The sequence below is a fragment of the Lissotriton helveticus genome (genome assembly GCF_964261635.1).
Source record: "Lissotriton helveticus chromosome 3_1 unlocalized genomic scaffold, aLisHel1.1 SUPER_3_unloc_1, whole genome shotgun sequence".
NCBI classification, from domain to species: domain Eukaryota; kingdom Metazoa; phylum Chordata; class Amphibia; order Caudata; family Salamandridae; genus Lissotriton; species Lissotriton helveticus.
This window is the reverse complement of record NW_027611740.1, coordinates 396,736-417,815: the sequence shown is the minus strand read 5'-3', so window position 1 is coordinate 417,815 and position 21,080 is coordinate 396,736.

Genomic DNA, 21,080 nt, shown 5'->3' with positions numbered 1-21,080 from the left:
GAATCTGTCACTGAACCATATTAACAAGGTTTCCGAGGCTGCCTTGCACTGGTTAGGGCTGTGCTTAGAGTGGGGTTTGAGGGCGGCCAATGGTCGTACGATTTCTGACAAAGCTGGTCATCCTACTTTTGATAACGGGACTAGTAAAAGTAGAATTGATTATATTTTGGTTAAAATTGAGTTTTGGTCCCTCCTGGAAGACATGGTAGTTGTGGATCGTCCAGAGAGGGACCATAACCCGTTGTCTCTAAGTTTGAAGCTCTCTGGTGGATTACGCAGGTCTCCTTCAGCTACGTGTGTTACTGCAGAGGCTGTTTCAACTAATGATGAAGGAGGGTTAGATGGTGCAGGGTCCTGGCGGATCCCGCCATGTTAGATGGCATATCTCTGGAAGTTTCATCAACCTTGAGTGCCATATATGATCTACCTTCCAATATGGAAGCAGTCCACCTGATTAGTGATTTACATGAGCAGTGCTTCAATAAATTGAAGGCTCTCCTTTCCCTACCTCTGAAGCACGGGAAAGAGAAAACAATTGGCACCAGTAAGAAATGGTATAATAAAAAATGCAGGGAGGCATATAGTGGGCTCAAAAAAGCTATTAAATCTAGGGTAACCCTTGACATCAAACTGGCGCGACAAAAGAATAAGAGGGTTCAGTGGGAGGCGAGGAGAGAGTGGGACGAGTGTTATTGGTCCGACCTATATGAGGCCAGCCTTTCCTCTAACCAGACTAAGTTCTGGGAAGTTGTGAAATGGGGTAGAAACCCAGACTCGCAGACCCCAGTTAAGCATGTTTCGGCGGAAGCATGGGTGGACTTTTTCTCATCCCAGTTTAAAGATCCTGAATATGTACCTCACGACGCCCCGGTGATCTGGGTCCCATCGCCTCTGTCTCCCTGTCATCCTTTGGTGTTTACGAATGATGACACTGAGTCTGCACTCCGGTTGGTTCAAGCAGGGAAAGCTCCCGGGATGGATTGTATCCCGGCAGACTTATTTAAATCTGACCCCCAACTCTGGGTTCCCTATATTACTCAGGTTGCTAATGCTATTGCCAAGGGGGCAAGGATCCCAGAGTCTTGGAAAGAAGCGGAAATCCTTCCCATTTTTAAAAAGGGAGATCGATCGGTCCCCGGTAACTATCGCCCTATAAATCTCATAGATTCCCTGCAAAAAATTGTTGCCTGGATGGTTCTTGCCAAAGTTCAAGGGTGGATGGAGATGGAGAGCATTCTCTCATCGTTACAGGCTGGCTTCAGATCAGGCACCAGCACCATCGACCAGGTCTTCCGATTTGTTCTGATATACTGGAAGGTGGTGCTGTTGGGCGGAGGGACCATCTATGCTGCCTTTGTGGACCTTAAGTCCGCCTTCGATCTTGCGCCCAGGGCAAAATTGTGGGCTGTCCTAGGTAAGTTAGGACACCCGTCCGAACTCCTTAAAATCTTGGTAAGATTGCATGAGGGCAATTTTGCTAAGGTGAGGTGGGGGAGACAGGGGCAGGTGACGGATAGTTTTCCTGTCACGAGGGGTGTCCGCCAAGGGTGTGTTTTGGCGCCTACCCTTTTCTTATTATTTATTAATCAGGTGGTGAAGTTTTTCGCAGATACACCCACTGATGCACCCACATTGGGTGGGACTAAGTTCCCATTGCTCATCTTTGCAGATGATACACTAATCCTCTCTAAGACACGTAGTGGTCTCCAAATGGCGATTAACAGATTTGAGGATTTTTGCAAATTAGATGATCTGCAAATAAATGTGAGCAAGACTAAATTCATGGTTTTAACAAAAAATCACCCTATTAAAAGTTACACCAGCATGAATGGAGTCGCCCTTGAACAAGTGGATGTCATGACCTATCTTGGAGTGACTCTAGACTATCGCATACGCTGGAAGCCACAGGTTGACGCTCTCCACTTAAGATCTGTACGCCTTACGGGTTGCCTAATCCAGGAGCAAAGAATGTCTTTGACTAAAAGGGTTTTACCTGCACTAAAGATTTTTGAAGCAAAAATTAGCTCTGCAATTTTGTATGGGGCCGACCTATGGGGCTTCATGGACCTAACCCCCCTGGTAAGAGCCCAAAATACATTTTTGCGTAAACTGGTAGGATTACCTCAATCCACACCAATTAAACCCCTTTTGTTCGATATGGGCTGTAAGCCGATAAATGAGATGGCACGGTACCGGCTGGTAGCTCTGTGGAGTCGGATCTGGACGTCGCCGGATCTAAGTCTCTTTGCCAACGAATTAGCGGAAGTGAGATTAATCATGGGTTCTGGTAATATCCCATGGCTCCGGGAGGTAAATTATTCTTGGAAAGTATGGGACTTAGCCAAATGTGGGTTAACCCGGGGTCAACTGCGTTTCCCCGCAAAAAAGAATTTAAAATGCTCTTCCGGGCATCTGTTAGATACCAATTTGTTGCACTATCAGATGCTACCACCCTAACGGGTCGATTCTGGGTGCACAAATTGGATCCCCTATTTGAGAACTATTGGGATGTTATTACAAGGAGCCTGGACAAACAATTATACCATCAGTTTAGAGTTGGGTCCTTGCCAGTGAGGTCCTTTTCCAAGAAATGGGATGGTCATGCAACTGAGCACTGTCCCTGGTGTAATGACCAAAAGGAGAGTGTGCGTCATTTTTTCTTCGCTTGTCTGGCCTATTTAGCCCCAAGCAATAAATGGATTAGGCCCATTTGCCGTCAGATGAATATCGGGGGTAGTGCAGAGGCATTGTGGGCTCTAAGAACAAATACCTCAGATATTGTGGTCATAGGAGTAGCAAAGTTCCTTGGGTGTGCCTGGGTTATCAGAGCTAGACACCTTTATGTACCTTGACTATAAATTTTAAATATGGATACATCTTTCATACTGAGTCTCTAAAATTACTGTTTAATTTTTGTCTTAAAATGATGAACTGTTTTGGATGTAATATGATGTTTTTAAATTTTATGCATATATGATCTGGTTTTATTCCTTTCTGTAGATTGTCTTTTATGATGTAAAAATCGAAAATAAAGACGTATGAAACTGAACTGAAGAAAGAAGCAAACGAGGTGCAATAAAAAGCCAAGAGAAGTGTAGAAAGAGGCATGAGGGGTATAGATAAACCAAGAGAGTACTGAAATAAGCACGAGAGAGGCATAGAAAGAGGAAAATTATGTGCATGAAGAAGCAAGAGAGGTGCAGAAAGAGGCAAGAGAGGGCCAGAATTAGACAAGAGAAATGCAGAAAAAAGCAAGAGAGGTGCAGATAGAGCTGAGAGAGGTACAGAAAGAGGCAAGACATGTATAGAAAGAAGCAACAAAGTGCAGAAAGAAGCAACAAAGTGCAGAAAGAAGCAAGGTGCAGAAAGATACAAGAGAATGGCAGGGAGAGACAAAAGAAATGCAGTAGGAGGCAAGAGAGGTGACAAAAGAGAAGTGCAGAAAGAGGAAGAAATGTGCAGAAGGAGGAAGAAACACGCAAAAAGAGGAAGAAAGGACAGAAAGAAGGAAGAGAAGTGCAGAAAGAAGCAAGAGAGGTACAGAAAGGGAAAATGAGTTGCACAAAAAAGAAATAGAGGTGCTGAAAGATACAAGAGAATGGCAGAGACAGACAAAATAGATGCAGAAGGAGGCAAGAGAGGTGACAAAAGAGAAGTGCAGAAAGAGGAAGAAATGTGCAGAAGGAGGAAGAAACACGCAAAAAGAGGAAGAAAGGACAGAAAGAAGGAAGAGAAGTGCAGAAAGAAGCAAGAGAGGTTTAAAAAGAAGGTTGTGAGGAAGAGAAAGAAACAAGCGAGATGAAGTAAGAAGCAAGAGAGGTGTAGAAAGAAGCAAAAGAGCTGCAGAAAGCTGCAAGAGAAAAGCCAAGAGAGGTGCAGAATGAGGCACAAGAGGTACAGAAAGAGGCAAGTGAGGTACAGAAAGAAGCAAGGGGAGCAGAAAGATGTAAGAGAGTTGTGGAAAAAAGCAAAAGAGGAGCAGAAAGAGCCAAGAGGGGTGCAGAAAGAGGCAAGAGAGGTATAGAAAGTGGCAAAAGAGGATTAGAAACAACCAAGAGAGATGCAGATACATGGAAGTGAGGTGCAGAAAGGAGCAAGAGAATGCAGAAAGATGCGAGAGGTACAGAAAGAGGCAAACAAGGTACAGAAAGAAACAAAAGAGGTGCAGAAATAGGCAGGAAAGGGGTACAAAGAGGCACGAGAGATGCAGAAAGGGCAAGAGACATATAGAAAGATGTAAGAGTAGTGCAGAAAGAGGAAGGAATATGCCAAAAGAGGAGAAAGGTGCAGAAAGTAGAAGAAAGGCACAGCAAGAGGGAGAAAGAAACAGAAAGAGGTAAGAGAGGTACAGAAAGAGGTAGTAGAGGTACAGAGAGAAGGAAGTGAGGTGCAAAAAGATGCAAGAGAGTTGCAGAAAGAAGCGAGAGAAGTGAAGGAAGAGGCTAGAGAAGTGCAGAACAGTTAAAGAAGTGCAAAAAGAGGAAGAAATGTGCAGATGAGGCAACATATGTGCATAAAGAGTAAGAGTAGAGGAAAAAATGCACAGAAAGAGGAGGAAGGTTGCAGAAAGAGGAAGAAAGGTACAGAAAGAGGCAAAAGCTGTATGGAACATACCAGGAAGGAGGAGAAAGAAGCAATAGAGATACAGAAAGAAGTAAGATTGGCACAGAAAGAAGCAGGAATCATGCAGAAAGAGGAAAGAGAGATGCAGAAAGAGGCAACAGAGATGCAGAAAGAAGTGGAAGAACAGGGGAAAGAGAAAGAAAGGTGCAGAAAGGTGCAGAAAGAAGAAGAAAGGTACGGAAAGACGCAAGAGAAGTACAGAAACAGAGGGGCGGAAAGAAGCAAAAGATTTGCAGAAAGAAGCAACACAGGTGCAAAAAGAGCCAGGAGAGGTACAAAAGATCCATAAAAAGTGCAGAAAGAGGCAAGAGAAGTTCAGAAAGAGAAAGAAATGGGCAGTAAGAGTAGGAAAGGTGTGAAAAGAGGTAATAGAAGTACAGAAAGAGGCAAGAGAAGTGCAGAAAGAAGCAAGAGAGAAGCTGAAAGGAAGAATGAGGTACAGAAAGGGGCAATAGAGGAGCAGAAAGAGGCAAGTCAGATACAGAAAGAAGCAAGAGGGTGCAGAAAGGGGTAATAGAGGTGCAGAAAAAAGCAAGAGAGTTGCAGAAAGAAGTAAGAAAGGAGCAGAGAGTGCTAAGACAGGTGCAAGAAGAAGTAATAGAAATGCAGAAAGAAGCAAGAGAGGTGAAGACAGATGCAAGAGAAGTACAGAAAGAGGAAGAAATGTGCTGAAAGAGAAAGAAATGCTCAAAAAGAGGAAGAAATGTACAGAAAGAGGAAGAAAGCACACAGACAGGAAGAGAGATGTGAAAAGAAGCAATAGAGTTGCAGAAAGAAACAAGAGAAGTGCAGAAAGACACAAGAGAGTTGTAGAAAGAAACAATAGAGGAGCAAAGAGGAGCAAAGAGGAGCAAAGAGAGCCACGAGGGGTGAAGAAGAAGACAAGAGAGGTATAGACAGAAAAAAGAGAGGTGCAGAAACAACCAAGAGAGGTGCAGATAGAGGGAAGTGAGATGCAGAGAGAAGCAAGAGAAGTGTAGAAAGAAGCAAGAGAGGGGCAGAAAGAAGCAAGAGAGGTGCGGAAATAGGCAGCAGAGGTCCAGAAAGAGGTAAGTGAAGCAATTCAATTCAAGAAGTCTTTATTCGATTGATGCATCATAAAAGACGTAAAATACAGTAAATACATAATTAAAAACATCTAAAACCAATATTAAATTACTAATACAGGCTTCTATGAATGAGTACAAAATTGGCATTACCACGTAGATTACCAATGAGCATCAAATATAAAAAACTAGTCATTAACAGATGAGCAAGCAAACATTATTAAACCCCCAGCTATTTACTTTTGATGAACCTGGTTCTAAGCAACCAAGCCCACCCCAAATACTTAGCTACCCCCACAACAATGAATGGGGTCAGGTTAGTTTTTAAAATTTTGCTTGCTTCGACAGCCGAGCGGGTACCTAGGCATCTACAAACCGAGCTTAACCATTTGGCTCTTGGGGCTGTGTACAGAGGACACACAAACAAAAAAATGGTTTACACTTTTACCTTGACCAAGACAATATGGACAGTGCCCCGTCCCACCAGAACCCCACTTTTTAGTGAAATCCCCTAGAGGCAGCGAGCCACATCTGAACTGGTGGAATAATTTACGATCCAGGGGCTTTAATATCATCTCCCAATATTGTTCGAGCTTGGATACGTCTTTGAAAACAATAAATAGACTTGTAAGATTGCTGGAACACAAACTCAAGTGTCTATTATAAACCACCCAGTCCCAATAGTGCAATTTTAGGTCTTTTTTGGAGGGAAAGATTGCTAATTCAGGACCAGACCACAAATCACCATACCCCAGGGCGGAAAGGGTAGAGCTTAAATCCTTAAACCAGCCTATGTTTGTAAGTGAAGCATAGAAAGAAGCAAGTGAGGTACAGATAGAAGCAAGAGAGGTGCGGAAAGAAGCAAGGGAGGTGCAGAAAGAAGCAAGGGAGGTGCAGACAGAGGCAAGAGAGAGACAGAAAGAAGCAATAGAGATGCAGAAAGAACAGACTGAGGTGTAGAAAGGGGCACGTGAGGTGCAGAAGGAGGCAAGAGAGGTGCAGATAGAAACAATATACATGCAGAAAGAGGCAAGTGAAAAGCAGAAAGAAACAAGAGAGGTACAGAACGAGGCAAGAAAATAGCAGAAAGAGGCAATAGATATTCAGAAAGAGGCAAGAGAGGGTCATTAAGAGGCAAGAGAAGTGCAGAAAGAGGAAGAAATATGCAAAAAGAGGAAACATGTGCAGAAAGTAGAGGAAAGTTGCAGAAACAGGAAAAAAGGTACAGAAAGAGGCAAGAGAGGTATAGAAAGAACCAGGGATGATAAAAAAAAGCAATAAAAGTTCAGGAAGAAGCAAGATGGGTGCAGAAAGAAGCAGAAAACATGCAGAAATAGGCAAGAGAGGTGCAGAACGAGGTAAGTGAAGCATAGAAAGAAACAAGAGAGATGCAAAAAGAAGCCAGAGAGGAGCAGACAGAAGCAAGAGGGGTACAGAAATAAGCAAGAGAGGTGCAGAAAGAAGCAAGGTATGTGTAAAAGATGGTAGTGAGCTGCAGAAAAAAGCAAAAGAGGTGTGCAGAAAAAGGCAAGAGAAGTGCAGAAAGAAGAGAGAGAGGCGCAGAAAGAAGCTAGTGAATGGCAGAAAGAAACAACACAGGTGCAAAAAGAGCCAGGAGAGGTACAAACGAGGTACAAAAGAGGCATGAAAAGGGCAAGAAAAGTTAAGAAAATGAAAGAAAGGTGCATAAAGAGGAAGAAAGGTGTGAGAAGAGGCAAAAGAAGTATAGAAAGAGGCAAGAGAAGTACCGAAAGAAGCAAGAGAGGTGCTGAAAGAACAGAATGAGGTGCAGAAAGGGGCTAGTGAGGTATAGTTGGAGGCAAGAGAGGTGAAAAAAGAAGGAATAGAGGTGCAAAAAGAGAAAAATGAGGTGCAAAAAGAAGCAATAGAGGTGCAGAAAGATACAAGAGAGGGATAGAAAGAAACAAGATAGATGTAGAAAGAGGCAAGAGCGGTGAAGAAAGATGCAAGTGAAGTGTAGAAATAGGAAGAAATGTGCAGAAAGAGAAAGAAACATGCAGAAAAAGGAAGAACCACGCAGAAGGAGGAAGAAAGTACTGAAAGAAGAAGAGAAGTGCAGAAAGAAGCAAGAGAGGTGTGAAAAGAAGATGGTGAGGTACAGAAAGAAGCAAGAGAGGTGCGCAGAAAGAGCCAAGAGAGGACACAAACTCAAGTGTCTATTATAAACCACCCAGTCCCAATAGTGCAATTTTAGGTCTTTTTTGGAGGGAAAGATTGCTAATTCAGGACCAGACCACAAATCACCATACCCCAGGGCGGAAAGGGTAGAGCTTAAATCCTTAAACCAGCCTATGTTTGTAAGTGAAGCATAGAAAGAAGCAAGTGAGGTACAGATAGAAGCAAGAGAGGTGCAGAAAGAGACAAGTGAGGTGCAGAAAGAAGCAAGAGAGGAGCAGAAAGAGCCAAGAGAGGGGCAGAAAGAAGCAAAAGTTATGCAGAAAGAACAGAGAGAGGTGCAGAAAGGGGCAAATGAGGTGCAGACGGTGGCAATACTTGCAGAAGGAGGCAAGTGAGGTGCTGAAAGAAGCAAGAGATGTGCAGAACGAGGCAAGAGAATGGCAGACACAGGCAATAGAGAGGCAGAAGGACACAAGAGAGGGTCAGAAAGAGGCAGGAGAAGTGCAGAAAGAGGACTAAATATGCAGAAAAAGAAAAATGTGCAGAAAGAAGTAGAAAGTTGCAGAAAGAGGAAAGAAGGTGCAGAAAGAGGCAAAAGTGGTATAGAAAGAACCAGGGAGGATCAGAAAAAGACAATAGAGGTGCATAAAGAACAAGATGGGTGCAGAAAGATGCAGGAAACATACAGAAAGAGGCAAGTGAGGTGCAGAAAGAAACAAGAGAGATGAAGTAAGAAACAAGAGAGGTGCAGAAAGAAGCAAGAGAGCTGCAGAAAGCAGCAAGAGAGGAGCCAAGAGTGGTGCAGAATGAGGTACAAGAGGTACGGAAAGAGGCAAGTGAGGTACAGAAAGAAGCAAGAGAGTTGTATAAAGAAGCAAAAGAGGACCAGAAAGAGCCAAGAGAGGAGCAGAATGAGGCACAAGAGGTGTAGAAAGGAGCAAGAAAATGTAAGAAGATGCAAGAGAGGTGCAGAAAGAGGCAAATGAGGTACAGAAAGGAGCAAGAAAATGTAAGAAGATGCAAGAGAGGTACAGAAAGAGGCAAACGAGGTACAGAAAGAAGCAAAAAGAAGCAAAAGAGGTGCAGAAATAGGCAGGAGATGGGCAGAAAAAGGAAAAAGAAGTAAAAGAAGAGGCTAGAGAAGTGTAGAACAGGTAAAAGAAGTGCAGAAAGAGGAAGAAATGTGCAAAAAGAGGCAACATATGTGCAAACAGAGTAAGAGTAGAGGAAAAAATGCACAGAAAAGGAGAAAGCTTGCAGAAATTGGAAGAAAGGTGCAGCTAAAGGCAAAAAGGGTATAGAACGAACCAGGGAGGAGCAGAAAGAAGCAATAGAGGTACAGAAAGAAGCAAGATGGGTGCTGAAAGAAGCAGGAAACATGCAGAAAGAGGTAAGAGAGGTACAGAAAGAGGCAGGAGAGATGCAGAAAGAAGTGAGAGAACAGCAGAAAGAGAAAAGAAGGTGCAGAAAGAAGAAGAAAGGTACAGAAAGAGGCAAGAGAAGTGCAGAAAGAAGAAAGAGAGGGTCAGAAAGAAGCAAGAGAGTGGCAGAAAGAAGCAACACAGGTGCAAAAAGAGCCAGGAGAGGTACAATAGAGTCATGAAAAGGGCAAGAAAAGTTGAGAAAGGGAAAGAAAAGGTGCAGAAAGAGGAAGAAAGGTGTGAGAAGAGGCAAAAGAAGTATGGAAAGAGGCAAGAGAAGTATAGAAAGAGGCAAGAGAAGTACAGAAGGAAGCAAGAGAGGTGCTGAAAGAACAGAATGAGGTGCAGAAAGGGGCTAGTGAGGTATAGTTGGAGGCAAGAGAGGTGAAGAAAAAAGCAATAGAGGTTCAAAAAGAGAAAAATGAGGTGCAAAAAGAAGCAATAGAGTTGCAGAAAGATTCAAGAGGGGGCAGAAAGAAACAAGATAGATGCAGAAAGAGGCAAGAGCGGTCAAGAAAGATGCAAGTGAAATGTAGAAATATGAAGAAATGTGCAGAAAGAGAAAGAAACATGCAGAAAAAGGAAGAACTGCGTAGAAGGAGGAAGAAAGTACTGAAAGTAAAAGAGAAGTGCAGAAAGAAGCAAGAGAGGTGTAAAAAGAAGATGGTGAGGTGCAGAAAGAAGCAAAGAGAGGTGCGCAGAAAGAGCCAAGAGAGGAGCAGAAAGAGCCAAGGGAGGTGCAGAATGAGGTACAAGAGGTGCAGAAAGAGGCAAGTGAGGTACAGAAAGAAGCAAGGGAGTTGCAGACAGAGGCAAGAGAGAGGCAGAAAGAAGCATTAGAGGTGCAGAAAGAACAGAGTGAGGTGCAGAAAGGGGCAAGTGAGGTGCAGAAGGAGGCAAGAGAGGTGCCCATAGAAACAATATACATGCAGAGAAGGCACATGAAAAGCAAAAAGAAACAAGAGAGGTGCATAACAAGTCAAGAAAATGGCAGAAAGAGGCAATAGAGATGCAGAAAGAGGAAAGAAGGTACAGAAAGAGGCAAGAGAGGTATAGAAAGAACCAGGGAGGAGCAGAAAAAAGCAATAGAGGTGCAGCAGGAAGCAAGATGGGTGCAGAAAGAAGCAGAAAACATGCAGAAATAGGCAAGAGAGGTGCAGAAAGAAGCAAGAGAGGTGTACAAAGGAGGTAGTGAGGTGCAGAAAGAAGCAAAAGAGGTGAGGAAAGAAACAAGAAATGTGCAGAAAGAACCAAGAGAGGTGCAGAAAGAAGCAAGAGAGGAGCAGAAACAGCCAAGAGAGGGGCAGACAGAAGCAAAAGTTATGCAGAAAGAACAGAGTGACGTGCAGAAAGGGGCAAGTGAGGTGCAGACAGTGGCAAGAGAGGTGCAGATAGAAGAAATATACTTGCAGAAGGAGGCAAGTGAGGTTCTGAAAGAAGCAAGAGATGTGCAGAACGAGGCAAGAGAATGGCAGACAAAGGCAATAGAGATGCAGAAAGACGCTAGAGAGGGTCAGAAAGAGGCAAGAGAAGTGCAGGAAGATCACTAAATATGCAGAAAGAGAAATAATGTGCAAAAAGAAGTAGAAAGTTGCAGAAAGAGGAAAGAAGGTGCAGAAAGTGGCAAATGTGGTATAGAAAGAACCAGGGAGGATCAGAAAAAGACAATAGAGGTGCATAAAGAACAAGATGGATGCAGAAAGATGCAGGAAACATGCAGAAAGAGGCAAGGGAGGTGCAGAAAGAAATGAGAGAGATGAAGTAAGAAACAAGAGAGGTGCAGAAAGAAGCAAGAGAGCTGTAGAAAGCAGCAAGAGAGGAGCCAAGAGTGGTGCAGAATGAGGCACAAGAGGTACAGAAAGAGGCAAGTGAGGTACAGAAAAAAGCAAGAGAGTTGGATAAAGAAGCAAAAGAGGAGCAGAAAGAGCCAAGGGAGGAGCAGAATGAGTCACAAGAGGTGTAGAAAGGAGCAAGAAAATGTGAGAAGATGCAAGAGAGGTGTAGAAAGAGGCAAACAAGGTACAGAAAGGAGCAAGAAAATGTAAAAAGATGCAAGAGAGGTGCAGAAATAGGCAAACGAGGAACAGAAAGAAGCAAAAAGAAACAAAAGAGGTGCAGAAATAGGCAGGAGATGGGTAGAAAGAGGCAAAAGAAGTGAAAGAAGAGTCTAGAGAAGTGTAGAACAGGTAAAAGAAGTGCAGAAAGAGGAAGAAATGTGCAAAAAGAGGCAACATATGTGAAAACAGAGTAAGAGTAGAGGAAAAAATGCACAGAAAAGGAGAAAGCTTGCAGAAATTGGATGAAAGGTGCAGCTAAAGGCAAAAGGGGTATAGAACGAACCAGGGAGGAGCAGAAAGAAGCAATAGAGGTACAGAAAGAAGCAATATGGGTGCTGAAAGAAGCAGGAAACATGCAAAAAGAGGTAAGAGAAGTGCAGAAAGAGGCAAGAAAGAAGTGAGAGAACTGCAGAAAGAGAAAGAAAGGTGCAGAAAGAAGAAGAAATGTACGGAAAGAGGCAAGAGAAGTGCAGAAAGAAGAAAGAGAGGGGCAAAAAGAAGCAAGAGAGTGGCAGAAAGAAGCAACACAGGTGCAAAAAGAGCCAGGAGAGGTACAAAAGAGGCATGAAAAGGGCAAGAAATGTTGAGAAAGGGAAAGAGAGGTGCAGAAAGAGGAAGAAAGGTGTGAGAAGAGGCAACAGAAGTATAGAAAGAGGCAAGAGAAGTACAGAAAGAAGCAAGAGAGGTGCTGAAAGAACAGAATGAGGTGCATAAAGGGGCTAGTGAGGTATAGTTGGAGGCAAGAGAGGTGAAGAAAGTAGCAATAGAGGTGCAAAAAGAGAAAAATAAGGTGCAAAAAGAAGCAATAGATGTGCAGAAAGATACAAGAGAGGGACAGAAAGAAACAAGATAGATGCAGAAAGAGGCAAGAGCGGTGAAGAAAGATGCAAGTGAAGTGTAGAAAAAGGACAAATGTGCAGAAAGAGAAAGAAACATGCAGAAAAAGGAAGAATTGCGCAGAAGGAGGAAGAACGTAATGAAAGAAGAAGAGAAGTGCAGAAAGAAGCAAGAGAGGTGTAAAAAGAAGATGGTGAGTTGCAGTAAGAAGCAAGAGAGGTGCGCAGAAAGAGCCAAGAGAGAAGCAGAAAGAGTCAAGGGAGGTGCAGAATGAGGTACAAGAGGTGCAGAAAGAGGTAAGTGAGGTGCAGAATGAGGTACAAGAGGTGCAGAAAGAGGCAAGTGAGGTGCAGAAAGAAGCAAGGGAGATGCAGACAGAGGCAAGAGAGAGGCAGAAAGAAGCAATAGAGATGAGAAAGAACAGAGTGAGGTGCAGAAAGGGACAAGTGAGGTGCAGAAGGAGGCAAGAGAGGTGCACATAGAAACAATATACATGCAGAGAAGGCAAGTGAAGAGCAGAAAGAAACAAGAGAGGTCCAGAACGAGGCAAGAAAATGGCAGAAAGAGGCAATAGAGAAGCCGAAAGAGGCAAGAGAGGGTCATCAAGAGGCAAGAGAAGTGCAGAAGGAGGAAGAAATATGCAGAAAGAGGAAAAATTTGCAGAAAGTAGAGAAAAGTTGCAGAAAGAGGAAAGAAGGTACAGAAAGAGGCAAGTGAGGTATAGGAAGAACCAGGAAGGAGCAGAAAAAAGCAATAGCGGTGCAGCAAGAAGCAAGATGGGTGCTGAAAGAAGCAGAAAACATGCAGAAATAGGCAAGAGAGGTACAGAACGAAGCAAGAGAGGTGTACAAAGGAGGTAGTGAGGTGCAGAAAGAAGCAAAAGAGGTGAGGAAAGAAACAAGAAATGTGCAGAAAGAACCAAGAGAGGTGTAGAAAGAAGCAGGAGAGGAGTAGAAAGAGCCAAGAGAAGGGCAGAAAGAAGCAAAAGTTATGCAGAAAGAACGGAGTGAGGTGAAGAAAGGGGCTAGTGAGGTGCAGACGGTGGCAAGAGAGGTGCAGATAGAAGAAATATACTTGCAGAAGGAGGCAAGTGAGGTGCTGAAAGAAGCAAGATATGTGCAGAACGAGGCAAGAGAATGGCAGACAAAGGCAATAGAGATGCAGAAAGACGCAAGAGAGGGTCAGAAAGAGGCAAGAGAAGTACAGAAAGAGGACTAAATATGCAGAAAGAGAAAAAATGTGCAAAAAGAAGTAGAACGTTGCAGAAAGAGGAAAGAAGGCGCAGAAAGAGGCAAAAGTGGTATAGAAAGAACCAGGGAGGATCAGAAAAAGACAATAGAGGTGCATAAAGAACAAGATGGATGCAGAAAGATGCAGGAAACATGCAGAAAGAGGCAAGTGAGGTACAGAAAGAAATGAGAGAGATGAAGTAAGAAACAAGAGAGGTGCAGAAAGAAGCAAGAGAGCTGCAGAAAGCAGCAAGAGAGGAGCCAAGAGTGGTGCAGAATGAGGCACAAGAGGAACGGAAAGAGGCAAGTGAGGTACAGAAAGAAGCAAGAGAGTTGTATAAAGAAGCAAAAGACGAGCAGAAAGAGCCAAGGGAGGAGCAGAATGAGGCACAAGAGGTGTAGAAAGGAGCAAGAAAATTTGAGAAGATGCAAGAGGTGCAGAAAGAGGCAAACAAGGTACAGAAAGGAGCAAGAAAATGTAAGAAGATGCAAGAGAGGTGCAGAAATAGGCAAACGAGGAACAGAAAGAAGCAAAAAGAAGCAAAGAGGTGCAGAAATAGGCAGGAGATGGGTAGAAAGAGGCAAAAGAAGTGAAAGAAGAGGCTAGAGAAGTGTAGAACAGGTAAAAGAAGTGCAGAAAGAGGAAGAAATGTGCAAAAAGAGGCAACATATGTGCAAACAGAGTAAGAGTAGAGGAAAAAATGCACAGAAAAGGAGAAAGCTTGCAGAAATTGGATGAAAGGTGCAGCTAAAGGCAAAAAGGGTATAGAACGAACCAGGGAGGAGCAGAAAGAAGCAACAGAGGTACAGAAAGAAGCAATATGGGTGCTGAAAGAAGCAGGAAACATGCAAAAAGAGGTAAGAGAAGTGCAGAAAGAGGCAAGAAAGAAGTGAGAGAACAGCAGAAAGAGAAAGAAAGGTGCAGAAAGAAGAAGAAAGGTACGGAAAGAGGCAAGAGAAGTGCAGAAAGAAGAAAGAGAGGGGCAAAAAGAAGCAAGAGAGTGGCAGAAAGAAGCAACACAGGTGCAAAAAGAGCCAGGAGAGGTACAAAAGAGGCATGAAAAGGGCAAGAAATGTTGAGAAAGGGAAAGAGAGGTGCAGAAAGAGGAAGAAAGGTGTGAGAAGAGGCAACAGAAGTATAGAAAGAGGCAAGAGAAGTACAGAAAGAAGCAAGAGAGGTGCTGAAAGAACAGAATGAGGTGCATAAAGGGGCTAGTGAGGTATAGTTGGAGGCAAGAGAGGTGAAGAAAGTAGCAATAGAGGTGCAAAAAGAGAAAAATAAGGTGCAAAAAGAAGCAATAGATGTGCAGAAAGATACAAGAGAGGGACAGAAAGAAACAAGATAGATGCAGAAAGAGGCAAGAGCGGTGAAGAAAGATGCAAGTGAAGTGTAGAAAAAGGACGAAATGTGCAGAAAGAGAAAGAAACATGCAGAAAAAGGAAGAATTGCGCAGAAGGAGGAAGAACGTTGAGGAAAATTGAATTTTGCCCTGTCATGTGTCCCTACGTGTTCCCCATTATATGCTATATGTGCATGATCGCTATGCATATTTACCCCCTTGACCGAATAAAGATGCAATTATAGTTGTGTCCAACGTTAGTATGTCAGTTATCCAACGTTTCTATTGTGCACGTTAATTCATCGAGTTGTCTCCGTTTTTAGGCCTCACAGGGCCTGGACACCAGATTCGAGCCTCAAGTCTTCTGAACCACTCCGAGGAGCGATGCAGCCCCTCCCGCATCCCTGACCCTTCGCTTACTTTCTGCCAAGCAGCGTGGTGCCCGGCCTGGCCTGCCTGCCTGTCTGCCAAGAATATGTTATGCCTCTAGTTATCAGTTCAGCTCCCCGGCTTCACATTCCTAAGCTAACGATCCGCATAAACATCTTCAGCTATAGTCTAGTCTTCCTGTCTCCATGCAAGAGAATTACTGAATTAGTATCCATAGAAGATTCATAGCACACACAATGCATGTAGAAATATATGCATGCACCAGCCTTAGTGTCAAGTAGCCTTTGCCCTGATGACATTTAGATTCTGGCAACATGTTCTCCAAACACCAGATATCAGATATGCTATAGGTACATGTCGTCCTGACATCCCAGACTTTAGTCTCCTCTTCTAGTGCCAGAAGTCAGAGCCCCCAGCTTTCCCCAGTTACACGTCATGGCCCGTTTGCACACACCAGTAGGTTAAAGGTTCCAGCTGCCCAGGTAGCCCCCTCCATGTATCCACCCATTTATGACACTTCTGTGACGTTTACATCACATGTCTCCGTGCACGCCCTGTGCACGCCTTCTTTTTTCGCCCATGTGTTCTTATCTTACGTTTGTCACTTGTTACGCCTACTGTATGCAATGCAGTTATACTGTTTTACTATATATACTATGTAATGTTGATGAGACGTTGCAGCTGCCATTCCATTCCAGTGCATGCCACATCATGGTCTTTAGGCTCGAGCCATCCGATTAAAGCCATTCTGACTCAGATACAACGGATCCTGCCTCTTATTTATTGAGCTATCTGTTTTAGTTAATGCATAGAAAAATAGTACCGGTAATTAATTATTTATTTACCACATAAAATGGCGCCCGAATAGGGACGAGCCCCTTCCCCACGCGCCGGCGATGTAACGCAGGCCCCCTGACCCTTCTACAGCCGTGACGGAACTCTACTGCGCACCTGCAGATATTTCTGCTCAAGTCTCCCTCAGGCCCACGGAGGAGACGGAGACTGCGGTCCGGCATCCAAACGAGGCGGTGAGGAAGGCGGGTCGTTCCGACCAGAGCCCAAGCCGAGAGAGCAAGGTCCGAGGTATCCGGAGGCCCACCTGTAACCGAAGCCCGAAGCCCGAGGCGCATGCGTAGTGCGTAGCAGTAACCAGACATCGTAGCAGTCCTGTCCAGTCCGAGGCCTTCAGTTTGCTTCCCGGTGAGTACCGTTGCTGGGTGTATCTAGACGGGTTCATTAATTTGTGCCCGGTCCGACGGGTTTGGGTACACAGATCCGGTCCGACGTGTTGACCTAGGTGGATACGGTATGACGTGTCTCTTTAGGAAACCGGTATGTTCAGTACTGTTTTAGCAGTGCATCCAGTAATTCTAGCAAGTCTGTTCTCGAGAAATTCAAGTATTATGTTTTCAATGTATTAGGTAGTATTCTGTTCGAACTGTTATTAATGTATTCTTGATGTCGTGGTATGAATGATTGTTTTTCTATTCATTATTGTATTCATTGTGTATTGTGTTCAAGTCCAAGTACGGTTCAAATATGCCGCTGTTTTCGAAGTTACGTCAGATAAAAACCAGAAAAGGGTTACTCGAAGAATCAGTTCCTGTCCCTCCCAGGGACAGTCCTGGACATTTCATGTATCATAAACATGGCTTAGATGCCATACTGTATCTAGATTTATGGGTGGACTACACCAAACATCTTGAAGAGAAATATAGATGGCCTGTTTCAGGAACATGGGATGCCGAGTGCATCATGAGAGTAGAGGAAGCATTATGGAAAAAGAAAGCCAGACAGTCCCAGAAAGATGCCATAGAATTATGGCGTAAAGAGTCTCATAAAAGAACCGAGAAAGAATTCAGAAAAGCAGAATTAAGTAGGGAATCCTCCGAAAAAGCCCAAGAAAGGGAATTACTAGAAGAAGGTGAACGAGTTAGAGCAGAACAATCAGACCAACAGAGAAATGCCCTTATTAAGGGTATGTATCCTCTTCTCGCCGAGGGTTTGCCTAAAGCGACCCCGGAAACGTCCTGTAATTTACCGCCACCCTTGGTCCCGACTAAGCTACGTCATAAACCGACTGCAGCTGAAATTTTTCTTTCTTCCTATTTAGATGAAACTGTCCCAGAATATGCAAATACGAATCCTACCCCGCCTGTTCAACCTCAGCACCCTGCTAATAATGTAATTACTGTGCCTCCAGTCGTTGGTCCTGTCCATGCGCCAGTTCCTCAGGATCAACCCACATTACGTACCCCTATTTTGCCAGTCACGTTACCAGCAGCCGCACATTCAGTATTAATTGACGATTCCAGTTCAGGAGGAGCAGGGGGAGGTATTCCTATCACCCCGCCTCAAACAAAGCGACTGACGCTGAGAGATGCAGCGTTACAACGTACGCCGAAAGTGACTACGTACGAAGCCCTCAGAAAGTATTTCAATGAGTGCGGATCTGATTGTAGATATGATCCAGTACCAGGTGAAGATAGTATGATAATATATTCCATACGCTTACGACGAGTTGCAAGCTTCTTGGTTACCATATCAAATATGAAATATGAAAGAACATCTAGACAGAATATATCACTTTATCCGAACAGGGGAAAAACCAGAAAGTATTCACGAAGCTATGGTACACAGGAAAGTCGAGATTCAAGGCATGATTTTGCAATTTCTGATAAATTGCTTAATAAGAGAACAGGATCATCCTGATAAAAATCCAGAAGAGATGAGAGTCCTGACCAGATGGAGTGACAATATAGCAGAAGGAAAACACAAGACACAAAATAGTATAGAAACTATGTACAGAAAGATCCATAAAGAAATTATAAGTATACACCAAAAGGAGGAAGCAATGAGAGTAGCCGAGAAAGAGAATGACTCTTCAGCCGAAGAGGTAGACAACGAGAATCCCTCCAGAATAGCGTATGTAGGTAGGACGAGACCTTCTGATAGACACATACGCCTAGACTACAAGAAAGCTTTTCCTCCTCCCGTACCGGAACAGTGTTCTCTTGAACAAGTATTCCAGGCTACCGATAAAGTTCTGAAATTACGAATAGGTTACAGTGAACTTAGTACCATGCATGAACAAGAACTAGCCCGATCAGCAGTTCGATGGACTAGTGATTCTACCACGTTTCCAGACGAAGTAGTGGCTCAAATGTTTCTGAAACTACCACCAGCCGAGCAGCGACTGGTGGGTATGTACATGATCCAGCACCTTATTACACTGTACGAGAGCCAGCACTCTGATCCAGGTCCATTATATAATGTACTGAACGAGTTACTCCTAAACCGATGGAAAGGTCTAGGTACCGATTTAATTAACGTCATTCTAGAACAGCGCCACAAATACAGAACGTTCCTGACTCCGCATTTTGTTTCTGTTTCACCCCCATTCTACATAGATAGACAGAATCCGTTACGAGAAGTGCATCCAGTTAAGGGAGCGGGGGGTGAGCTTGAACGAGTATTTGTTTACACCCCTATAACGAAAATAGAACTACTAGAAATGAAAAAGTTAGTACCCTGTCACGATAAAGATCCAGCAGGGTTCCACCGTGAATTAAAAGACATGCTCCGTATGGGAGAATACACGTATCCTGATATCATCAAAATGTTAAAGGTCCTGTTGCCTGCGGGCATATATGAAAAACTTAAAGAAAAAGAATGGGAGGTGGGAGAGAAAAAGATAGATTGGACCGCGTTAGAAACCGAAGATAACACACGAGTCCCAGGTACTGGTCTTGGGGATAAAGCCAAAGAGTTGCCCGAACTGTTAATACAAGTCTTGCCAAGATTACTAGCCACGAAAAAGGAAGACTGGGACGCCATCTCAGCCTGTAAACAGAAACCAGACGAAGACACTAGTGATTTTTATTCCAGATTCGAGAAATGTTTCATTATTAATAGCGGTCTGAAAACAAGTAGTGAGTCGTATCCACATCTTTTTGTTACTAAACTAGTTGAAAATTCTTTGCCACAAGTTAAAAATCGAGTATTGAAAGTCGAGAGTACATGGCAAGCTAATACCCCGTCCCAAATGCTACAGATGTTACAGTATCACCAGAATAGAATCAGGGAAGAGCAAGAACACGAAAGGAGACGTATGAAAGATACGAAAATGAAAGTACTAGTCGCACAGTCTGTTCAACCAGATAGTCAGAAGAGGGGTCCGAATCAGACTAGTCATTCTGCAGCTCCCATTAAAGGGACATGCAATTACTGTAAACAGCCAGGTCATTATATAAACGAATGTGCAGTTCTGAAACATAACATAGCTACAGGTAAGACGAAAGAGAGACCACGTCCTCCTAGACAAGAACATGTTCCGCAAAATACACAACCACCGCAGAACGCACAACAGACAGTCACAGTACCGCACCCTATAGCTGCCGCACAACACGTTACACAGCAGATGTACCAGTACGCACAGTCAGATTATCCAGAATATCAGCAGTATTCATGAAATAGCCTAGAGAGAGAAGTTGGCTTGCCTCTCATCGAGATTCCTGTAGATCAAGAGGGTCCCTATGTACACAGTCAAGTATTAGGGAAAGACAAAAAGTTTCTGATTGATACAGGGGCAAGTAGGACTACCATCAGTCATGACGAGGTTCCAGGGGCTCCACTCTCAGGCTCAAGAAATGTTTCCCTGGGATTTTCAGGAAAGCCGATTGTTAATGAAATATCGAAACCAGTTTCCCTAGAAGTTGGTCCATTGTCCCGAACTACAGACTTGTTGCTTACGAAATCCTGTCCTGAAAATTTACTTGGTATTAAAACATTGAAAGAATTAGGAGCAGTTATATGCTGTTCCCCAGAAGGAGTGAGATTGTTTTTACGTGATTTTAAAGGTCATTATGTGTTACGTGATTTTGATCCTAGATTATTGAATGTACCACAGCATTTATGGGCGCAAGGTCCAACTGATGTAGGTTGTATGCACATTACGCCATATCGTGTTACTCTGAAACCAGGTGTTGTATTGCCACGAATCCGACAGTACAAATTGCCACCTGAGGCTGTAGCAGCCTTATCGAAAATAATTGACGAACTCATCGCTCAAGGAGTAGTTGTGGAAACTGACTCCAATGTATGTAATTCTCCTATCATTCCGATTCTTAAACGTACTGATCCAAATGCACCTCCAGTTTATCGATTAGTGATTGACCTTCGAGAACTTAATAAATGTATCATACCCCAGTACCCAGTGGTTCCAGATATCTCTTCCCTATTGACTGCCATTGATTCTGAAGCTACGTTCTTTACTGTTATTGATCTCAAGAACGCATTCTTTAGTGTCCCCATTCATCCAGACAGTCAGTTTCTTTTCGGATTCTGTTTAAACGGAAGAAGCTATAAATTCACACGAGCTCCTCAAGGTTTCACAGAAAGTCCTAGTATTTACAGTCAAGCACTTAAAAGACAACTAGACAGTATTCACATGCCAACTGACACTGCCCTGCTCCAGTATGTCGATGATCTATTAATCACAGCCCGTACAGAACGTGACTGCGAACGTGCGTCACTGACAGTCCTGTATTTTCTGGCCGAGATGGGGCACAAGGTGTCCCCTTCGAAACTGCAATTCTGTGTCCAGCAAGTGGTATACCTTGGACACTTACTGTCCAAGAGGGGTAGACAGTTGACACCAGACCGTATCCAGTTAATAGCACATCTTCCACAGCCCAAGACACAGAAGGAGGTACGAGCTTTTATCGGCCTCACTTCTTACTGTAGACAATGGATTCCTCAGTATGCATATCTAGCTAAACCACTGATACAGTTAACGACACAGGAGGCAGCGACACCGACTGTCCTCCCTTGGACCCAGGAACATACACTTGTTTTCAATGAGTTAAAGAAAGCTTTATGTAATGCACCTGTGTTAGCGACACCAAACTACAGTAAGCCTTTTACACTTTTTGTCACTGAACGTGATGGTACAGCATTATCTGTTCTCACACAAGATCAAGCAGGACAAAACAAGCCT